General features: G+C 42.7%; 1 non-coding gene across 1 annotated transcript; it reads left to right on the top strand.

Annotated features, from left to right (window-relative positions):
• Window positions 1-20,936: 20,936 nt before the first annotated feature.
• Window positions 20,937-21,010, top strand: Trnan-guu (transfer RNA asparagine (anticodon GUU)). Its single transcript has one exon. It is a non-coding gene; the product is annotated as a tRNA-Asn (tRNA).
• The last annotated feature ends 1,329 nt before the right edge of the window (window positions 21,011-22,339 follow it).

The following is a 22,339-nucleotide window of genomic DNA, read 5'->3' as shown; positions in this document are numbered from 1 at the left end:
GTGCTATAATGAAGAGAATTTAAATAACACATGGCAATGTATGGAAACCATTGTAAAAATTCCCCAGGTTTTACAAATGCTGCATTTATGGTCTGAAAACTTTGCCATTCGGCAACATGGCCAGGAAATTTTTCTGTAATTTCCTGTAAACTTTTCATTCTTATAGTTTAAGATCAATAGCTTGTGGGTAATTATTTTTATGATATGAAAAAACTAACATTTTGGCTGACTAATAATCTTTTTCTTTTAAAAAATGTTTAGGTCTTTAAACTACCTCATTGTTGCTGAAGTATTGAATTAAACATACCACAATTTTATGTGAAAACAAACAAAAATCGCTTGCGAGCAAACATGTAGACAACAAACATTATAAAGTCACTTCAGTGCCTCCTCCTCCCTCCCCACCACCCCTGCTGCACATGGTTTTCCTCTTAGAATATGTTGTGTCCTATTTAGCTTTTCTAAAGCAAGAAGTAAGTATGACAAGCATTGAGAGATTACTATTTCTCAATTCCCTGGCAACATAAAGAGTTACAATGGTTAGTTTCCTATATAACAAAAAGTATTTTGAAGATATTCAGTGTTCAAGTGCTATTGAACTTGGATCTCAAAAATTCTATATATTAGATAAGTGAGTATCAGTGTTTGTCATAGTTTTAGTTGTAAAACTGTTAGCATCCATGAATGGTATCAGTTTTTCATAAAACAAGAATCAGTATGGGACATGAGAAAGGGAGATGAGGATATCTCAATTCAGTTAAACTGTTTGATGGTCTATGCTGTGAAGCAGACACAGCCAGGAGATTTAATAAAGCAGTAGACTGTGAGAGGCTGACGGGGAACAGAGTTACATTAGCAAGACTTTGTTACATGAAATGCCTGAATTATTCTGTGTGCTGATACATGAGCATCTGTCATTTAAGGAAATGTACTTCAAAGTATCAAGAGTGTAGATACTTTAAATTTGAACTCTACATAAGCACCGACCATTTAAAATATATTTAGCATTACATATGTCAATGGTCAAAGCAGCTATGACTGGCAACATTAACAAAGCAGTTAATTGTAAAGAAATGTCTTCCATGTAGGTGACATTGCAACATGAAGCTTTTGAATGACATATAAACCAACAGATAATGTTAAAAAGAATCAGAGCCCTTTGTAAAGAGTGTATTATGAGAAATTAACTATCACATGCTGGGCATTTGTAAATCCATGTTTTTGCATTTCTAAAGATTACCTTGCTCAAAAATAGTTCTGATGGCAACACCTAGTTGTCTAAATAGATTTTGAAAAGATGTAACGGTTCTATTTAAAATTCTACTTCACTGAATTCTGGGACAGAGATTATGTGCTTTCTTTTACATGGTAAATCTAGCTAATAAAGATACTTTCTTGTGTATTAGTTAGCAATGCTTAACAAACTGTTAGAAATAGCATGCATAAATGTGGTGATTTTGTTTTACATTCAATGTTGATCAGTACCTGCCTCCTGACAAGAAACTCTCCTTTCTCACAAGAATGTTTTGCAATGGTTTAAAAAAAAAAAGTAGGCCTCAGAATCTAATCAGTTAGATTCAGTGACTAGATTCAAGAGTGACTAGACTATCAATCAAAAATACAACTTTCAATTTTTGCTTTAGAAGGAGGTTATACCGAAAGGGGAGGCAGCAACTTACTTTAAGCAACAATCCTGTATTTATACGCCACAGATAACTCTTTTCTAGATGGCTTTAGGAATTTAACTTTTACAAAGCTGGTGACTAAAATAGACCGGGTAAAGTCAGGAAATGCTCCTACAAAGAGGGAAGCACAAAAAAACTGCTTATGAACGTCAAAGAAGTCAAAAACAAGAGCACGAACCGGGAGTCTAAGGTGCGGACTATCGTCGAGCCATAAACGTCTATGCCGTTATGAATTAGTTATTTTCAAAAATCTTACAGCCTTTTTAAAAAAGAACCCTTCTCAGCACCAGAAGCCAGACTGATTCCTAAGCAGGGCCTCTCAGCTCACCGAGGTTGTCAGTACTGAATTCTGTGGACTATCTCCAAGTCAGTACAAGGCTATTTCATTTTGAAATTTGGCTTTAGCATTTCACAAAATCACAGGGGAGGAATCTCCTGACCCCAACCGGTCCGCACTGTGGCAGCTGAGCCACGGAGCCTACTCTTCCCGCCTCTAGAAATTTGCAGCTTGCATTATAACGCAACTTTTCAAACAAAATTTTAAAAAGAAAAATCTGTATTTTCTGCCTGGAAAGGAGATCCTTTTCTGAAAATCTGAACTCTAAGAAAGTAGAAACGTAGATCTGTGAAAGAACTGTTCAACCTGACAGAAAAGTTTCAAAAGTCAAAACCGGGTTAAGAGTGCAGTGATAAAAGTAACCGCTACAGTACCCGAAGCTAGCTGCGGCTTTGAGGGAGCCAGTGTGCACAGCCCGTGCTTGGAGGGGCCAAGTTTGGGGTGCGTTTGTGCTCCGGTCTGAAATGACCGCGGGATGGGTGGCAGGCACCTCAGGGTGGGTAACGGGTACCAGTGGCTTCTGAAAGGGTGACAGTCACTGCTCTGTGATGGCCAGGAAAGGAGGACAACCAGCTTGAAGAGGTTCTTTTCTGGGCGCAAAGTCAGGACGGAGAGCCCACCGAACTGTCCCGGGCCACGTGGGTATCCGTCACCCCGGCTGTGATGCTGCGGTCCTGAGGAAGCGGTCACTCCTCCCGTCCAGCATGAGTCCTTCCCACCTGCGGGGGACGAAGCCTGAGGCTCCGGCCTGGTCCACAACGTGGATCCCGGCAGGCGCAGGGCTCTGGCCTCAGGGTTGTCCGGCTTGGAGTGTAGCTGCCCGCTGGCTCCCTGCGTCCTTGGAAGAGGGAGGGGACACCAGGCACCCAGGGCCTTCCTCAGCTCAGGCGAGGATGGGATTTGGAGGAAAGAACAGTGCTGGTCATGAAAAGAGGGGAGAATTGTGAAGAAGACGCGCGTGAGGTTCAGGGTGACAATATGTCAGAGAGACTGGGTGAGAAGCGAGGCGGGCGTGGCTTCTATCTGGGGGTGCCTCCAGCTTTGATATCTCGGACGTGGGGGGCAAACCGCGGACCTCGAGGTCCCGGCAGTGGGCCCGACAGTTGACCCTGCAGGGGATCTGGGCGGACAGTGAGTAGGGTAGAGGCTCGGTGGCTGTGCGCAGGAGGAGGTGGCAGGCCGCCCGCCCCAGGTGGGGTCGGGGAGGGGGACGGAAGGCCCGAAGTCCCTTCCAGGAAGGCTCTATCTTGGGGCGCCGCGCCCCGCTATCCTCAGCTAGCACCCTTCTCTTTAAGGGCGTCCTTCCTCTTTTTCTCTTTCTTTGACCAATCTAGTAACGCCTCCTTCCTGCACTAGCGCCCACCACTCACCCATCCAACGTCAAGGACGTGGGCTCCGAGGGGTGCCACGCCCGAGGGCCACTTGCAGCCGGCTCCGCACCCCTCAGCCCTGCAGGGCAGGGACAGGCCAGGAGGTCCCCCAGCTAACCCTGCAGTCCTGCAAGGCAGGTGTGAGGAAGGCCTCCAGATAGGTCCTGTCCCCTGCAACCCTGCAGGGGCAGAAACTGGGGTTCCCAGCTGGAGCCTCACCCTACAGCCCTACCAGGCAGACAGGCCCGAGGCTCCCCCTGCTCTCTGTCCCCTGCAGCCCTGCAAGGCAGGCACTGGGGTCCCCAGCTGGACCCTGCACGCTTCAGCCCTTCAAGGTATAGATGGGCACGAGGGTCCCCAACTGAGCCATGCATCCGGCCCTGCCGCCGAGCCCTCTGCCCAAGCTGCAGAAAGCCACAGAAAGGCACAGGTCCTCAGCCGCCGGGGGTTGGGGGGGGGGTGAATCCACCACGACGAAGGGCTGAGCGAATATGGCGCTGCTGGAACTGGAGCCTGGACACCCGGAACGGCCGGGTCCCGAGCGCTGCCTTGGCCTCCTCGCTCTTCCTGGTGCTCTAGCTTTCGACTCCTGGGTTCTCCTTCTGGCATCCCCCTAACCGGCGGACCCTGGACCGTTTTTATCCTACCCTCCCTTCCCGCGCCTCCCTCCTTCCTGTCCCTCTCGGTTCCTCTTTCTCCATTTTGTGTCTGTGGCCGGCGCCTTCCTTCCCTGCTGCTTGCTGGACTCACAAGGCGGGCCATGCTCTTTTCTTTCTGTCTGTCTGTGGTTCTTGGTTCTCTCTCTCTCTCTCTCTCTCTCTCTCCTATGGGCTAGAAGGGGCGTCCGGGTGAGAGCCTAGGCTACCAGGGGCCAGGGTGGCGAGCCGGTGGCCGCAGAAGCCACTGTGGGCCCAGCGCTCCCCAGCAGCAGAGGGGACTTCGTCCTGTTGCGACGACAAGACTAGCGTAGGGCTCCCGCCAATGGCCTCTCTGTCGCTGTCTCTCTGTCTCTCTCTCTCTTTCTCTCCCTCTCTCTCTTTATCTCTCCGTCTCTCCCTCCCTTTCTGTCTCTGTTTCTCTCTGTGTCTGTGTTTCTGTCTCTCTGTTCCTGTCTCTCTGTCTCTCCCTCCTTCCCTCCTTCTCTTTCTTGTTTTCTGTTTCTGGTTAGCTAGCTGGCTTCTGGCTTTCTCCTGTGCTTGTGCTTTCTTCTTTTCTTCTATTGCAGCTGGGAGTTTTGTACTGGTTTTCAATAGCCTAGGAATCCGAATCGGCTTTCCGGACAGACTTCTAGTGAGCATTTGTAGAGAGACCTGCAAAGAAGACAGAGATGTTAATAATTCGCGCTTGTTTTCCCGCTGAACACGGGAACTCTCGAGCAGTAAGGTGGTTAGGTGTTTAAGGATTAAAGTTTCTTTTAAATTACTCACTTTTTATACTCATCGCCTCTCTCTCTCTCTCTCTCTCTCTCTCTCTCTCTCTCTCTCTCAACTCAAGACTGCTGTATTTGAATTCAAATTATTCCTAAATGGTGGTCCGTGGGGAGTCCCCTGAGAAGCAGTGTGATTTTGAAGTCTCTGGGCTGCAGCGCAGTGACATGTATCTTTCTCTCTTTCAACCAGATGGTAGAAGCTTTTCAAGTCAAGAGAAGCAATAGCAGCATTTGCTGTCCTAGGCACTTCTTTCAATCATAATGGGGGAAGTTGGTCTATATGTAGAAACTGAAAATAAAATAATTCACCTTCCCAACTATATTTTAACCTTCTAGCTTCACATTTTCAAGAACATTCTGTTCTGTCCCCCTCACTGGCAGAGCCAGAATCCCCAGAATAAACGAAGGTGTCCCTTTTTTGTGTGATGGACTTTGGAATTCCTGGAAATATTTGAAAGATCAATTTTTTGAGACTCTTAAAAAGAAAACCAAGGGGAACTGTGCTTAGCAGAAATTACAGGGTATCTCCTTTAAAAACAAAACTAACAGTTTCCTTGGTTTACATTCATTGCCTTCTATTAAAATCAGTTTTTAAGTACTTCTTTTTAGACTACTTATGAAAGAGAAGAGAAAGTTCACAGGTCTTGGCATGAGACTTAGCAATGCAGCCAGGCCTTCTTACAGCAGTAACTTCAAATCATGGATGCAAAAGCTGGCAGCAAGCATTCTTTTGATTTAAGAACCTGATTTTCAGAATCATAGAAAGTAGATTAAAATGTTTTCTGTGCATTTCTCCTGGTAGATGGTAAATGCATTTGCCTGGGAACACAGACATTTCCCCAGATGAGCTTCTAAAAATGAGCATCATTGGAGAATTCCTTCTTGTTCTTCAATTTAATTGGAATAATTCAGCACTTAAATCAAGTTAATCCTATTAAGATGTTGTTTCCTGTTTGAAGCAGTAAAAATTAAGCACAACTCAGATGACTTTAAAAGGCCAACTTTGTACATAGTCTAAGCAATCCACATTGCTGGAAAACAGTGGCCAGAACATGTTTTCTGAGTATGAGAAGTATTACAAGTATTCAAGGCAGCATGCAGATAGGATGGTTTAAATCAGCATTTACAGGTTGCAAGCAACATTTAGACTTCCTCATTTACTTTCATTTAAAAACACTCATATTAAAATATTTTTTCTTCCCCTACATACAAATTAAATTTCAGATACATTAAATACCAACTGAAGAAAAATAAAACTTTTTTTTTTTTAATGTCGATTTATGTGGCTGGAGAGATGGTTAGGTGTGCTGGCTGCTGTTCCAAAGGTTTGGTTCCCAGCACCCACATCATGTGGTCACAGCCACCAGTGACTCCAGTTCCAGGGGATCTGATGCCCTCTTCTGGCTTCTGCACGCATGTGCAGATACTAACACATAGACACAAGTATATAAATAAGAATTTTTTAGAATATTGATTATAAACATAGAATGTCTCCATAAGCATGGCATAGGGGATTCTTTCCTTCCTTCCTTCCTCCCTTTTGTCACAGTAGGGGTCCGACTCAGGGGCCTGAGCATGCTGAGCAGATGCCCAGACCACTGAGCTACAACTCAAGGCTGGGAAGTATGTCTTAAACAAAGCATTAAAATGCACTACCCATAGGGGAAATAACAAAATGAATCATATTTAAATTTTTAAAATACCTTTAATATGACAGGAGACAGCATAAAAATTAAAAGATAAACCGAGATGGTCTTTTCAAGACAAATACTTGACAAGGGATTAATATTTAGAGTGTATAAATAACTCATGCAGAAAAATTAATAATTTATAAAGATTTCATAAGTAAAAGATGTGGGTAAGTAAATACACATATGAAGCAAAAGTATAGGGCAGCTAACAGGAAGGACACATATTGACTTCAAAAGAAAATGACTTCCTCTTGGAGAAATGGAAAGAAGGAAGAGAAAGTGGAAAGAATTCCAGGGAGCCAGCCTCTCCTTTAACATCAATGCCCATTCAATAACAAGCAAACAAATGACACACTTCCTCTTCCTAGTAAGTACGACGCCGCCCCTGTGTGGTGAGTTCTCATGGAACAGGGCAAAGCGCACAGTACCCCCTACTGTCTGCCCTCTGAGAACTGAAAGGAGCATATTATTCATAGTAGACACTCATCTGTGGTGGTGTCTCCCTGTGGTAAGCTTGCTGGTTTTCTGAGTATACTTAATGAGAAGGAAAAATGCGTTTAAAACTGATTTACAGTAAGAATATTCTTATTCAATGAAAAAACATTTTAAGTGCTGCATACAGTTGGATCCTAATTTTTCTCAAAGGCCCATGCCTTAGTCCCCGTCTTAGTGTGGTTGGAATGGGTGGGAACTTTTAGAAGTGAAGGTTAGCAGGTATCTTTGGTGAGTATGTCAGAGGCAGAAGCAAGTGGATCTCCGTGAGTTCAAGCCTGGTGTACGGAGTGAGTTCCAGGTCAGCCAGCTCTATTCAGAGAAACCCTATTTAAACAAACAAAAACAAACAAACATTTGCATATGTTGTCTATGTGTGAGAACAGTCTGGAAGTTGTGGAAGAATACAGGGACTCAATCTCCATGCCCCCAAGGTTTCAAACATTTTGATGATAAAATTAGAGTAACATTTAATTAAAAATAATTAGCCCAGAATGAATTGCGACTTTAAAAATTATTTACTTTACTTGCAATTACATCTTTCCCCCTCATTCCCTTCCTTCCTCCAAACCCTCCCATATACCCTTTCTTGCCGGCTCTCTGGAACAACGAGGGCTGAGTTGGCTACACAGAAATCGCAACTTCATCTCTCAGTTTGCTCCTCGACACCTGCAAGTCAGCTTTCCCCAAGGCTGCCCAGCGACACCTGTAACTAATATCTCGAGTGTCACTAACTCGTTCACGCAGTGAATGACGCTTAGCTTCCACCTTGATTGGCCTCTTTGTGGGGTGCAGCTACAGCCTCCAGGATGTGTTTCCATCCATCACGGACCTACTGACCTACTTGTGACTCATGGCGGATCACACTGGTAGAGAGAAGACAGGCTGAGGGCTTAGAGAGGAGATGGGAGAGAGAGTATGCAGGAAGAACATCAAGGATGACACTGTAGAATTATGACCCAGATAAAACGCAGCAGGGAGAAAGAAGCCATTTCCCCAGAAGACACTGCTTGGCTCATTGCTGGGGAGGAAGGCAGTGGTGTGGACAGTTGTGCTTGTCTGGGCATTTTTCATCCTACAGCATTGTTGTTGATGAGTTCCATTTGACACTTTCCTTGCATCTCTCCCAAATGGCCACCACTAACGATGATCTTCTTACCTCCCACTAAACCTGCAACCAGCACTCTGGCCCACTGAAAAGGTGATATTCCTAAAATACAAATCCCTGACATCATGCTGACTTCTGTGAGACAAGATGAGGATGGACATGGCCTTGTCCCTTCCTCCTTTAACCTGACAGCACAGGGATTCTCAAATAATCACCAAAATTTTTTTTTTTAAAAAAATAACATTATTTTTGTGTCTATATGTACTACCCACTCCCTTCCGCCTCCAACTCTCTTGTGTGTGCTTTCGAAAGCACGTGTGTGTGTGTGTGTGTGTGTGTGTGTGTGTGTGTATTGTGTGTTTTTTTGGTTTTAGTTATTGTTGTTTTGAGACAGGGTCTCACTAGGTAGCTCAGGCTGTCTTGGAACTCACTATGTGGAGCAGGCTGGTCTGGAATTCACAGAGATCCACCTGCCTCTGCCTCCCCAGTGCTGGGATTAATGGTGGATGCTACCACACTTGGCAAGGCTCATGCTTTTCAAGTTATCATACTTTTGAAGGTTTGCAAGGAGTTTCTCACCGATGTCAGAACATTGTCATCCATAAAGGAATCACACACCAAATAACAGTCCATCCCCACCCCCACTTCACACTGCCTTCTCTTTCCTGTATGTATCAATCTGACTGTTCCGGATATATCATGTATGTGTGATTATATACTATGTAGTCTGTATTGGCTCCTTTCTCATGGCATAAAATGTGTGGACATAAAATTTTGGGGGTTTGTCTAAGGTCTACCATGTTTCTGAACACTATTTTCTTTTAATAGCTAAATAATATTAATTTATTGGGTGTGTCACACTGAATAGTCATTAAGTGATGGACAATTGAATTTATATCCACTTATAAGTGATTATGTACAATACAACCATTAGACTTACTGTCTGCTCTTCCATGTGGCCATGGTTTGTTGTTGTTGGTTTTTTTTTTTTTTTTTTTTTTCTTAGGAGTGGTTTTAGGAGTTTTGGTTTTAGGAGTGGATTAATGTACTGTACTGTAACCCCATGTTCAGTAACAGTCTGTACCTCTGTCAGCCGTGTCTGAGGAGTCCAGCCTCTTCACTCCATTGCCAGTTCTGGTCCAGCTCTGTGGTTATGCAATCTTCTCAGTAGTAAAATGCTATCTTGTTATCATTTAACTTGCATGTTTTTCATTACTAATTGTATGAAGCATATCTCTTTTTTGTTATTCTTATACATTCTTGGGAGGAATGTCTACATATTCTCTTCTTATTTTTAAATCTGATTATTTTCTTTTTATTCTTCTATTGTACTTTTATATATTCTGGACTCATCCCTTTAGCAGACAAAAAATTGCAAACACTTTCTCCTTTCCTAGGTTTAGTTTTTCATTGTTTTGGCAGTGTCTCGTGAAGCATAGCATGAAGCTGATTTGCTATGTTATGGGTTAACACCTATCTCTAAATAGAAAAGAAAGAATATAGAGAGAAAGAGATTCTGAATCTAATATCTCTCCTTTTGTTCTTCTTTGAGCATGACTACTAACAAACACAGCCCCCACCCCCACCCCACTCCCAAATTACCAATAACCACCAACCTCTCCCTTTCTGGGCTCTGGCCCTTTTATACCCTCTGAAAAGTTCCCAGAATTCTAAACAACACAATCACAGAAACTATATGGACCTGTTAAAACCATGCCTCTGCTAGAGCACGAGACAAATCATAGTCAGTTGGTACGCAGCAGCACCATATTCCCACACCTGGGATTAAAACAAAAACACTTTCTTATAATATTTCTGTGTTTTTTTAAAGAAACAAAAATTCCAAAATTCTCACTACAATAAAGTTTCTAATTTTGTGTGTGTGAGCATGTGTGTGCATGTGTGTGTGCGTGCTCGTGCGTGCGTGCACACCACATATACATACACCATATGGATGCTACAGTCTTTATGCAGACATTAGAGGATGATGAAGCATAAGGCTTGCCAGTCCATGAGCTTCTAGGATTCATGTCTCTGTGTTCGTGGGTTCTGGGGATCTGAACTCAGGCCACTAGATCTGTGAGGTAAGTGCTTTTACTGCCAAACCATTTCCCTGACCCAGTATCCAGTTTAGATTTTATTGTGGCTCTTCTCTTCATATCATTATCTAAGAAATCATTGCCCGAACAAAGGTCTCTCTCCCTCTCCCCTCCCCACGCAAATATACATACATGCACACAAACACATATGTCCATGCACGTATATACATGCATACATGCACGTATATACATGTACACACTAATACACACAAAATAACACACATATACATGTACACATATACAAAAATATACACGTACACATGCACACACACACACACACACACAAACATACATGAACTCTGTGCCTTCTCTGAAGTAACTCATATTTTTGAGATTTCCTCCTTTAGTCTTGGCCTAGTTGGAGTTAATATCTGTGCCTGGTGTAAGTTAAGAATTCACCTTCATTTTTTCACATGTGGGTTTGTAGCTGTTCTAGTGCTGTTAGTAGAAGTGTCTATTCCTCCCTGCTGAATGATCTCAGCACATCCATGAGTGGCCTCTGTATGTCCATCAGCCCCTGACCTCCATGTCCACTCCTGAGCCAGCACTCAAGCCCATAAGTAGCCCAGTGAGTGGCACGCAAGAAATTCTTATTCTCCAATGGAGACTGGATAATTCAAGAGACATGTGGTTACAGATTTTCTTTCACACGTCTTTGAAAAAAAGAGTTTTCCATCGATCCAATCTAAAATAAAGGACACACACAAATCCAAATTTAAATGCTCACCTGCAGGGTCCTTTTATGTAGCTCACCTCATGCTAATGATGCAGGCTTTGGCAATTTTTTCCTGCATGTTATATGAAAGCCTTTTTAACATAATCAGTTATGCTGGGCATGGCAGCACATGCCTCCCATCCCAGCTGAACTGGGAGCTGTGCAGTGATGAGGTTCACTGAGATCTAGCATCAATCTGTATGCCATCAGCCTCAGTACAGACCAGTGTGCAATGTTACTGTAACTTGGAAGTTGTTCTTCAACTCCAAGCAAAACCCTTCAGATAGTTAATTTTGGAAAAATCTTTTATTCTGTCTGTAGACTTGGACTAAGGATTTAGCATAATGGAAGGATTCTTGGAAATAAATCCAAAGTTTTTTTTTTAGCAGTTGAGCCACAGAATCTCTGAATTTAATTTGTAGCCTTTGCAACTCTGTTATTTTTCCTTTTGACTAAAGCTTTTTGTGCAGTGTATATCTCCTCATATTTACTCCACGTATGTCAGGAAAATGCTTCATTTTGAGAGACTGTAAAAGAGAAAAAGATGAAGACAGCAGAGTAACATATTATCACTTGCAAAATCTGGTAGAATTCTTCATATTATTTTCTGCAAGTCTTAACTTCAAAACCATGTCAAACTCAAACCTTTGTAAATTAATTTGATATTTTTAAAAGTTCCAACTTGTTAATGAATGTTTAGTTGTACAGTTGTGGTGGTTTGAATTGGTTTGGCCCCAGTAGACTCGTGTGTTTGCATGCTTAGACCATGGGGAATGGCACTATTAGGAGGTGTGGTCTTGTTTGAGCAAGTATGGCTTGTTGGAGAAGGTGTGTCATTGTGGGGGTGGCTTTGAGGTCTTCTATGGTCGAGCTCTACCCTGTGGGGACCATAGTCTCTCCTTGCTGCCTGCAGATTAAGATGTAGAACTCTTGGCTCTTCTCTAGCACCACGTCTGTCTGGATGCTGCCCTGCTTCCCACCACGATGACAATGGCCTGAACCTCCAAAACTGCAAGCCAGCCCCAATTAAATGTTTTCTTTTATAAGAGTTGCTATGGTCATGGTTTCTCTTCACAGCCCTAGGGACTGGAGTACTGTGGTTATAGGCCTGGCTATGCTTTTGTTTGGAGGAATATGGATCTGAGACTTTGGATTTGGAAAGCAGTGGAATGCTTTAAGTGGGGCTTAATGGGCCATCCTAGTAGGAACACGGAAGACAGAAGTGTTTAGGGTAATTTGAACAGTGAAGCCTGGTTCAAGAAGTTTCAGAGAAGAATTTTAGTATGTTGTCTAGAGATTGTTGTGATATATTGTGAAAAATGTAGCTATTTGTTTGTTTGTTTTTGCCCCTGTTCAAAGAGTCTTTCTGAGTTTAAGGTGAAGAGATTTAAATTAATTGCACTGGCAAAGGAAATCTCAAAACAACTTAGTTTAGACTCTGTCCTGTGGTTCACTCTTACTAAAAGTGTTTTGGAAAAAGTGTTTTGATCAAATGTAGCTGAGAAAGGAAAAATACAAAACATGTGGTTCAAGTATTAAAGGGGCACCAGGAAGTGGAATGGAGCTAAATCTTGTGTTCCATGAGATAAACAAATTAAAGATATAAAATGGAATTAAGGGAGTGCTAACCCCAGAGCAAAATTCCATTCAGCAAACCTCCCAAAGGGACATTATCACCAATTCTAAATTTACCATGTGTTTTCAGTTGTACCAGGGATAGTAATATCATTTTAAGCATTATTATGATCTGGTTATTATTTATGCATTTGCAGTTGTATGAAGAATAGTTATGCCATGTTAGGCTTTATTAGGACCTGGTTATTGTTTTCATTTGGACATAAGGAGATAGGATTGTGTGTCAAGTCGACATGGATGGATTGTGATGGTTATTCTCAGTTGTCAACTTGACTATATCTAGAATGAACTGCAATCCAGAAATGGAGGACACACCTGTGATCTGAAGCTTGAGGCAGGAAGACGATATGCCTTTGATCCAGATCTTGAGGCTGGAAGATGCAGGCTTTTCATTCAGATCTTTAGGTGGGGTGACACTTGCCTTTGATCCTGATTTTGAGGCATAGTAGCCATACTTATAAAGACCTATAATGCAATGAAGGAAATTGTCAAAAACAGAAAGCTGGTGAAGGCGTAATGGAACAAGGGGTCCATGTTCCAGCCCCAGCAAGCTGCAGAACTCAGCGGCTTCAGCCGCCTGGCTCCGGCTTTAGAATAAAAAATAGAAGAAAGGGATTCTGGGATCTCCCTCCCAACCTAGGAAAGTTGCTGAAGCCAGACATGAGGCAGGAAGCCCACGGAAGCCAGCGTGTGAAGTTGTGAAGGTGAAGCCTGAATGGCCTTGGAGACCCCCAGATGTGTGCTGCAGTCCACAAAGGTCAGAGGAGTTGGAGATCTGGAGAACGCTCTGACATCAGACAGGGAGATGTGGAGTTTGGAGTTTGCCCAGCTGGCTTTCAGTCTTGCTTTGGTCCCGTCTTTCCTCACTGGGATCCCTCCCCTATGTTTTGGAACAAGTAATGTAATATATTGGAAGTGTGTGATCTCCTTTTTGATTTTGGTTGTATGGGGATTACAATTAAAAGATTATATGACTCTCCAAAGAGACTTTAAACTTTAGGCTTTCAAAACTTGTTGCGACTGTGACGGACTGTGGGGACTTGGAAGTTGGACCACATGCACTTTGCATTATGCTATGGTTGCAAGCCTCTGGGGTATCCAGGGAGTGGGATGTGGTGGTTTGAATAGGTTTGCCTCCACACACTCAAGTGTTTGGATGCTTAGCACATGGGGAGTGGCACTACTAGGGGTTGTAGCCTTGTTGAAGGAAGTGTGTCACTGTGGGGGCGGGCTTTGAGGTTTCCTATGCTCAAGCTCCAACCAGTTTAGAACACAGTCTCCTTTTGCTGTCTTCAGATCAAGATGTAGAGAGCTCTCAGATCCTTCTCCTGCACCATGCCTGCCTGGATGCTGCCATGCTTCCTGCCTTGATGATAATAGACTGACCCTTTGAACCTGTAAGCCAGCCCCAGTTAAATATTTCCTTTTATAGGAGTTGCCTTGGTCACGGTGTCTCTTGACAGCAATAGAAACCACAAGTAAGACAACAGCACACGAGAACCATCACCAACACACAGAAGAACACGCACACATACTCCCACATACGCACATGCATTTGCACTCACACACGCATACATGAACATGCATGCACATGGCAATGCAGCCTAGTCGTCTGGAGTCACCTAGAGAAGCATGGCTGGCCTTGACTTCTTGCTCTGCCACCAGCTTTGTGACCTGCAGTGAGTTACTTAACCCTTAAAAATGAAAACTCTGTAAAACAGGGATGATAATAATGGAAAAGCCCCACTGTGTTGTTATAGCACACGACAGAGCACTTGACATGGGACCCAGGGCCTCACTCATGCTAGGCAAGCACTCACTCACTGAGCTGTACCCCCACCTTTAACATCTCAATGAGTAAACATTTGCAAAGGACTTGGCGTTATGTCACTGCCAGTGTTGTAGAAAATGCCAAGCGAATGAATCAGTTAGGAAACACATTAGCTTTGACAACGTCAAAATCATCTCCAGGAACAGTAGGACCTTAAACTCTAAATAACTTTTAAAGTCTGAAAAGTCTTTGTACAAGTAACTTATTTTGGATTCTTTCTTTTGTTAAGTCCTTGCCAACTAAAAAATATTTATCATCTGTGTGAGAGTGTACGATGTGTGTGTGGCTGAGCATGCCACGGCCTGTGTGGAGCTCCCCGGGATAGCCTTGTGCAGTTAGTTCTCTCCTTCCATGTTAGGTGGGTTCCAGTGCCAGGACACAGACACTAGACCTGTGAGGCAAACTTACCCTCCGGCTCCTCTGGCCTGCACTGACTTGGATTCTTAGTAGATTTTTAATTTTGTTTTTTGAGAACCATATGGCTAGACTAACCTGTGAACTCAGGACCCTCTCAAATCCTAGAATTCTAAGTATTAGCGCTATACCTGGCCTGTGCCTCCCTTATAATGTCTTACATTAATTTTTATGGTATGTTTCATATTAGGAACTTAGAAAATGTGTTAGTTTTCCATGGGAAAAAATTAAGATAGTTGTTTTATTTTCATGACTGCTTGAAATTACCCAACACACTCAGTGAGGTGACATTGGGCAGGAGCAGAGGAAAGGAGCTAAGTGAGGCCACAGACAATCACACCATGGTGTGAAGTCTGGGGGAGTAACAGAGGTCCAGAGGTCCACAGGAAAGAAGTGTTACCCGGATGCAAAGCTGAAGAGCTTTCAGAGGGGTGAGGCCACCACTGCAGACTGAAGGACTGAAGACTGGAAAGGGAGAAGAGAAAGGGGGCATTTTAAACACAAGACTGATCAGAAAATAGGCAGAGCTGAGGGTCAGTGAGAGCCTTGGACAAATTATTTGAAGCTTAAATTAAGGTTTTTTTTTTTTCCCCTTTTGGTAAAATTTTGCTATGCAGCCTAGACTGGCCTCAATCTTCCAGCGTCAGTCTCCCAAGTGCTGGGATTACAGTATTCTCAGCCACTGCAGATTGCAAGTTTAGATTCTCAACTGTTGTAAACAGGATATCATGTTTTGGGGGTGTAGCTCATGGTAGAGTGTTTGCCTAACATAGTGAGGCCCAGGATTTAATGCTCAACACTCATAAAAAAGGGGGGTCCTAACAACGATGCATACTTAGGACTTGCTTATTACACACATGAAATGCAATGGTACAGCATATCACACAGAATAGTACAGTATTTCACATACAATGGTACGGCGTAACACATATGTTCCTACAGTGTATCATTTTTTAGTATACATCGACTAGAGTTTAGATTCTAGTAGGAAAATACATACATGAAATTTACTGGCCTAGTACACAGTGACTGGGATGGTAATGGAACAGAGGTGACTGGGCCAAAGTTGAGACACTTTGGTAGGGATGTGACCTACTAACCAAGGAAAGAAATAAAAGGAACTTGAGGACTGGACTTAGGGCCTCACAAGTGCTGAACATATACTGGACCTTGTATTATACCCTCCAGCCCCAGAATGTAACTTCAACCAAACTCTAAAGACTATAAGCAACAGGAAAATGCCTTATTCCTGTCACCTCGTGTTCAGAGACATCTTTTTGGTGAGAGCGTGTAAATACACAAGGACACGCAGTAGTCACGCTAATCTACCATCTTGCAATACTACAGAGTCTATTCTTGCCATGTGCAGGTTTTACATCAAGCTTAAAGTGTAGACTGTACCCTTTGCTCTAGATCCCATGGTGTTGTTTATCTGTTTTCAAACAGTTTATAGACATGCAGTGAGCTAGGCCCAACTTCCCTCATGACTTACTGACTCAGGCTCCTGCCCATTTGTGGGACATGTCTTCAAGGAGTGAAGCCGTCTTCAGGACAATCATCTCAATTTTTCATACATGAATTTTTTGTTGGAACTGTGGGTCTTGGGGACACTGGTGTTCCATCACACCTTCTGTGCCCACGCAGAGGCCATCAGGATTGCACGGTGATCTACCTAGAGCTTTTCTCAACAACCACAGGCTTAGATTTGGTTTGTGTTTTGTTTTGTTTTTGAGACAGAGTTTCTCTGTGTAGCCCTGGCTGTCCAGAAGCTTACTCTGCAGACCACTGGTCTCAGACTCACAGAGATCCTCTTGCCTCTGCCTCCTGAGTGCTGGGATTAAAGGCGTGCACCACCACCACCTGGCAGGTTTGAGGTTTCATTGAAAGGACACAAAGTTTTATTTTTTTTTGTTCTTTGTAAATTCTTTTTTTTTCATTTTTTAATTGTATATTTTATTTATTTACATTTCAGATGTCATCCCTTTTTCCCATTTTCCCTCCCTAGAACACCCTATCCCACCCCCTTCCTCCTTTTTGCTTTTATACCATTTTAATTACCTGCAAGTATTAAGGTCAGTTCTAGGTTGAGGGACTAGCAATACAATAGATGCAAATAGTCAAGGAACAAGCAAGACAATAAACACAAACAGTCAAAGAACAAGCAAGGCAATAAACAAAATTCCGTGAACACTCCCATGATCACTGTTTCTAAGGGCTTATCAGGATCACCAAAATATCTGAGCCAACTTCCCTGTCCTAGCCCAAAGTCTTTTCTTTGTTTGTTTTTTTTTAAACAGAACTATTGATCTTTAAATTTTAAGTGACATTTTGGTTTAACAGTTTAGGAAAAAAACATGTATTATTTTCCAAAAGACTTCTGAACTAGACAAAACAAGCTTTATTCTCTGGCACTGGACTAAGCAGAAGGATTGAGTCAAAGAGCTTTCTCCCCTCCCCCCACTGTGCTGGGTTTATGCTCTCCTCTGGTTTCTGTATGACACCTACCCTCAGCCTTAGTGAAGTCTCTTTCTTTGGCATCTGCTCACTTGACTTCGTAGAAGCAAACAAAAAGGGAGTTCATCTATTCTAATTTTAAAGACATATTTAGTTTTATTTTTGTGCATTCAGTCAGGGTCTCTCGGCAGCTGAGGAGGATCTGGAGCCTGGCTCTCTTGCCTCTTCCTCCCGAGGGTTGGAGTTATAGGTGTGTACCAGTACAGTGGGTTTAATTTCTAATAGACTAGCTTTAAAAAGCTAGGCAGAAAACTTGGGCAGTTCTTTTTGTTAGTGACCATCCATTGCAGCATGCTAAATAAGGTGAGTTTGTTTGTTTGTTTGTTTGCTTGTTTGTGTGTTTTTCTTTTTCTGTTACACAATTAAAGAAGAGGAGGGGGAGGGTCGGAAGAAAAAAAAGACAAAAATTAAGACGGGAGGAAAAAAAAAAAAAGCAAGCTTGGCAGCCTGTCAGCAGGTTGGTACTTTCCCAGTCTGAATGGGTAAATGAAGGACTTCTGCCTGTTGTTGTGGGTAGTAGGGGCTGTGGCTTCCTTGATGAATGACAGTGAAGAGAGTTGAGGGAGAACCTGTCAGACTTACTGAGCTGACCACAAGGTCTCCCAGGAGAGATCCCAACCCCTTGTGCTGAAGCAAGTTAGAGGTCCCCATCCTGTTTCCAGATGTGGCCCTGGAAACAGTGAAAATGCGGGCTACTGGGGAATTACAGTTTAGTGCTAGAGGTGATTATAGTTTCAGTTTGTTATTTGGTTAAAAAGAATGATTTGGGATTCACTGTGTGTGTGTGTGAGAGAGAGAGAGAGAGAGAGAGAGAGAGAGAGAGAGAGAGAGAGGGAGGGAGGGAGAGAGAGAGAGAGAGAGAGAGAGAGAGAGAGAGAGAGAGAGAGAATGCCTAAACAGCCTGGCAGTGTATTACCATATTTTTCCTTTCTTTATCTTTTCTCATATATTGTTGTTTATTAACAATTAAATGAAGAAAACCATCTGAATAATTTCACAGAAAGTTCCAAGTGACAGGATTTTTAAAGCGATTAAAAAAAAAAGACATCCAAAGACCTTCCTGAAATGTCTGTCTTTTATGTGTTCTGGACCTAACAGTTATCTACAGACCCCTCTTTTTCATAAACCACTGCCTGCCAAACTGACCAACTGCCCCTGAGTCTGAGCTTCCCCAGGAAGGAAGGGTTGGGAAGCGAGACTTGTGTCACAGAGTTCCTTAGCATCTCTGTAAATCATGTGTAAAATGTGACTCGCACAGGTCTCCATCCCTTCTTGATCTTAGTGAGGTCTAGTTACATCCTCCTTCAACGGATGAGCGTCCGATTAGTGTTTAAACTTGCTGTTTAGAACACAGCTCTAACTCCACTGCTCCTTTTAAACAACTTAGTTGTACCACCTCCCGAATTCAGTAACTAAACCCACTAATGTCTAGCATTATAGGAGATCCTGGGAGCTACCTGCTCCGGGATGAGGTTGGAGTCTTCCTGAAAGCTGTGCCTCCATGATAGCTGGGGCTCCTCCATAAATCCTCGTGGTCTGGCTTGCCTTGTCTGGAAAGACACACGGGGCCATTTGCACAGACGTTCCTTCTGTTCCTCTCCCAGGAGAAAATTAAATACATAGCTCCATTAACCTGTACAAGTGAGTCTCTGCCAAAAGGCGTGTTCCTGGGGAAGGTGAATTTGTCATTGAGTAGTGTACAACATACAAAAAGAGACAAGGTGTCCAGTCCTGTTCAGTTTCAGTAATTTTAAAGACCAGCGTGCTAATGCAACCATGAGAAGTGCTTTTCTTAGGTTGTCCTAAAATGTCAGGGGGAAATGTTTCTAAAATTAATTTAATAGATTTAATTGGACCTTCAAAGTTGTGCGTAAATACTAAGGCCTAAGATCACAAACATTCAGGTGGCAGCACAGGCTGCCATCTTAGTTAAGTGGGCATCTTATACACAACAACAGGGATGTCAACAGGTGTCACTAAAGTAAGATGTTGTGGCTTCATTCAGTATACATACTCTCTTTTGAAGTATTTTCAATGTGGGGACACAGGAAGACTAAACTGAACTAACCATTATTTAAAATGTTAACAGCTATACAAGCAGGCTGGAAGGCAGTTTTCAAAAGCACAGCGATTCTCAACAAAGACATCTCCCCACACCCCCACCTCCGAATTAATTTTTCTCTTGGATGGCTCCTGTCTCCTTTTAGAACTGAAAACGTTAGTACTGTGGTGTTTGAGCTAGGAAGAGAAGGGTGTAAAGATGTAGGTATGAACAGGACCCCTGTTAATATTCTCAGCAGGAGAGTAAATATTTAATGAAGGCGCTGTGAAGTACAAGGTTGCAATCTGTTCTAACTAAATAGTCTGGAGAACAATAGCAGAGGAAAAACCCTCACTTTGAGTTTGAAGAAAAAGAGCAAGGACTTTAGCCTAGATGAATAGTTATCTTAAAAATAAGTTTTGAAGTCACACCATGCAATCATATATGCCTTCAGTATGCTCCGGAAGGTTTCTAGTTTGTTTCAAATTCAGAATTTTTCATGTGCATATTTAAAAGTGCGCTGAAAGCTGACAGGTCCAGCTTGGTGTGAGTTCCCAGCTGTTTAACATCTCAAGCGATGTCGCTGCTAAATGGTTCTAAAGCCAATTGAAGTTGTCATCACGCAATTGGGGGACTCGAAATGTTGGTTGGACCCAAGCACGTCGCTCACAACTTCTTTAAGTCCCGATACCGACCGATTTTGTTTTTTCTCCCCGAAGGCTTGAGACCAGAGCAATTTAGTGACAAAAACGGAAATATCGAGTTCTCCAGGGAAAACTATAATTTATTGGGAGAGGGAACAGTGTGGCAAAAATACGATTCTGAACAGTATTGAAAAGGCACCAAGAAAACCAGGAGGGAAAGATTTTCCTGCGGAATATTTCTAGGGACGAAGTATGTTTGCAAGCAATAATTCTGAGCTAAAATGTGCCCAGTTAATCATAAGTCCTATTTTTTTCCTTCTGTAATTTCTTTTTCAAAATGCCTGCGAGGAGCGTGTTCATTGGCGTGACTTGAATGCAGGTGAAGAGGTCTCAGCAGAGAGAATCAAGGACCAATTCAGCAGCTGGCTGCAAGCCTCGGGGACACGTCGTAACGAAATGTTACTGGAACCATCGCACCAAGTAAAGTCGAAACGCAAACAGGGTTTGAATATGTGTTTTAAGAAAACCTGAATCTAAAACACAAAAGGCACGCATACAATCGGAGGCTCAGTGAGGTCAGTGGGCAAATAATAGCACAGGCAGAAACAAAAGGAAAACTCAGCCGGCAAGCTGACTACAAGTCCTTACAAAAGGTGATTAACTAGAAATTGTCATCTGACGGCAACAGAACCTTCCAAGCTGCGGTTGGAGGGGCCGGAGCAACAGTGTTTTAATCCACGTAGTGACGTGTAATTCTTTTCCATCTTGGGGCACGGTTTTCCAATATGCTTCAGAAGTAGAAGGGAGACTCGAAAGGATCAAGAACCTTTAGTAAAATTTCCGCTTCTAATAGAAATCAGGCAAGAAGAAAGTCTCGGAGCCTTTATAATTCTTCATAAGAGCCTCGCCTGGAGCCGCTGGGAGCACCAGAGTCTCTGTGGCGCAATCGGTTAGCGCGTTCGGCTGTTAACCGAAAGGTTGGTGGTTCGAGCCCACCCAGGGACGCCTCAGCTTTTTACTGAGTCTCGCCTAATCCGCTTCGATTCTAAGCTATCCTCCCCCTTCTTCCTATGTTCAGAAATCAATTCTGTCACAATGAAGCCCCGCTTCTTGCTTCAGCGCGTGCTTTTTCTACTTTACTCTTACTAATGTGCTAGTTATTTATAGAAAATGGAATAAATCTGAAAGGAAAATCTATTATACAGTCTCAAAATTAAATTTCTAAAACTGAAAGAATTTAAAGCAAGAAAAATTAAAAGGAAGGTTACTTTCATATTTTCCTTAAACATTTCTTGTGCACAAAGTGTCAAACCCTCCTCTAAAATAGTTATTTTGGAGGAACAACGATAGTTACATCATAATAATTTCAGTCTTGGGTACAGATTACAGGAATCTAAAGCCAATTTTAAGAAAAAGGTAAAGGATGATATATCGGCCATCAGTAGGTACTTGAAGACAGCACAGGTTTCTTGAAAGGCTAAAGCAATGGAATAATTTTAACCCAAGAGTTTGAGGCCACCTGCCTATTTAGAACAAGGAAGAAAAAAAATCATAAACTTTGGATAGCATTAACAATATTTTAATTGGGGGATTAATTCTTTAAAATTTTATTTCTGCATATATATACATACACACATGTATTCTCTATTTCCCCTGGGTTTACATACTAATTCTTTTTGTAAGCATGTAATATATGTAAGCATGCATTATTAATTTATTCCTTCAAAAGACAATTTATGTGCATTGCTGCTTTGCTTGTGTGTGTGTGTGTGTGTGTGTGTGTGTGTGTGAATGTGCCAGATATCTTAAATTATATCTTAAAATTAGAGTTGCAGACAGTGAACTGCCATGTGGGTGCTGGGAATTGAACCCAGAACCTCTGGAAGAACAGTCAGTGCTCTTAATTGCTGAGCCATCTCTTTGGTCCCCATACATTAATTCTTATTCTTTTATGTTACTGCAACTAAATCCCATAGGCTGAGTAACTTATAAAAACTAAAGGTTAGCTTCCCCTTGTGAAGGATAGGGAGATAGGGCCAGAGCCTGTCCAGGGTATTCTTGTAGTGGGACCGCTGCAGAAACTCAAGAAGCATCACATGGAAGGAGGGCAAGTTCACAAGCTCAGGTCTCCCTTCACTGGCTTACAAAGCCACCAGTGCCCTTGTGGGAGGGGGAAGTGAAGTCACCCTCATGACCTCCTGTGGTTTTCATTATCTCTCAAGGGTTCCATTTCCAAATGTTCCCATAAGACTTGTGGGCTTAAGTTTCCAAGACATGAACGCCAGCAACATGCCAAACAGTAGCATTAGTACAGTCTGGTGGCTGCTGAGTGCC

The sequence above is a fragment of the Arvicanthis niloticus genome, chromosome 8, assembly GCF_011762505.2.
Source record: "Arvicanthis niloticus isolate mArvNil1 chromosome 8, mArvNil1.pat.X, whole genome shotgun sequence".
NCBI classification, from domain to species: Eukaryota; Metazoa; Chordata; class Mammalia; order Rodentia; family Muridae; genus Arvicanthis; species Arvicanthis niloticus.
Note: the sequence above shows the minus strand (reverse complement) of the source record. Positions and strands in the feature narration are given on the sequence as shown.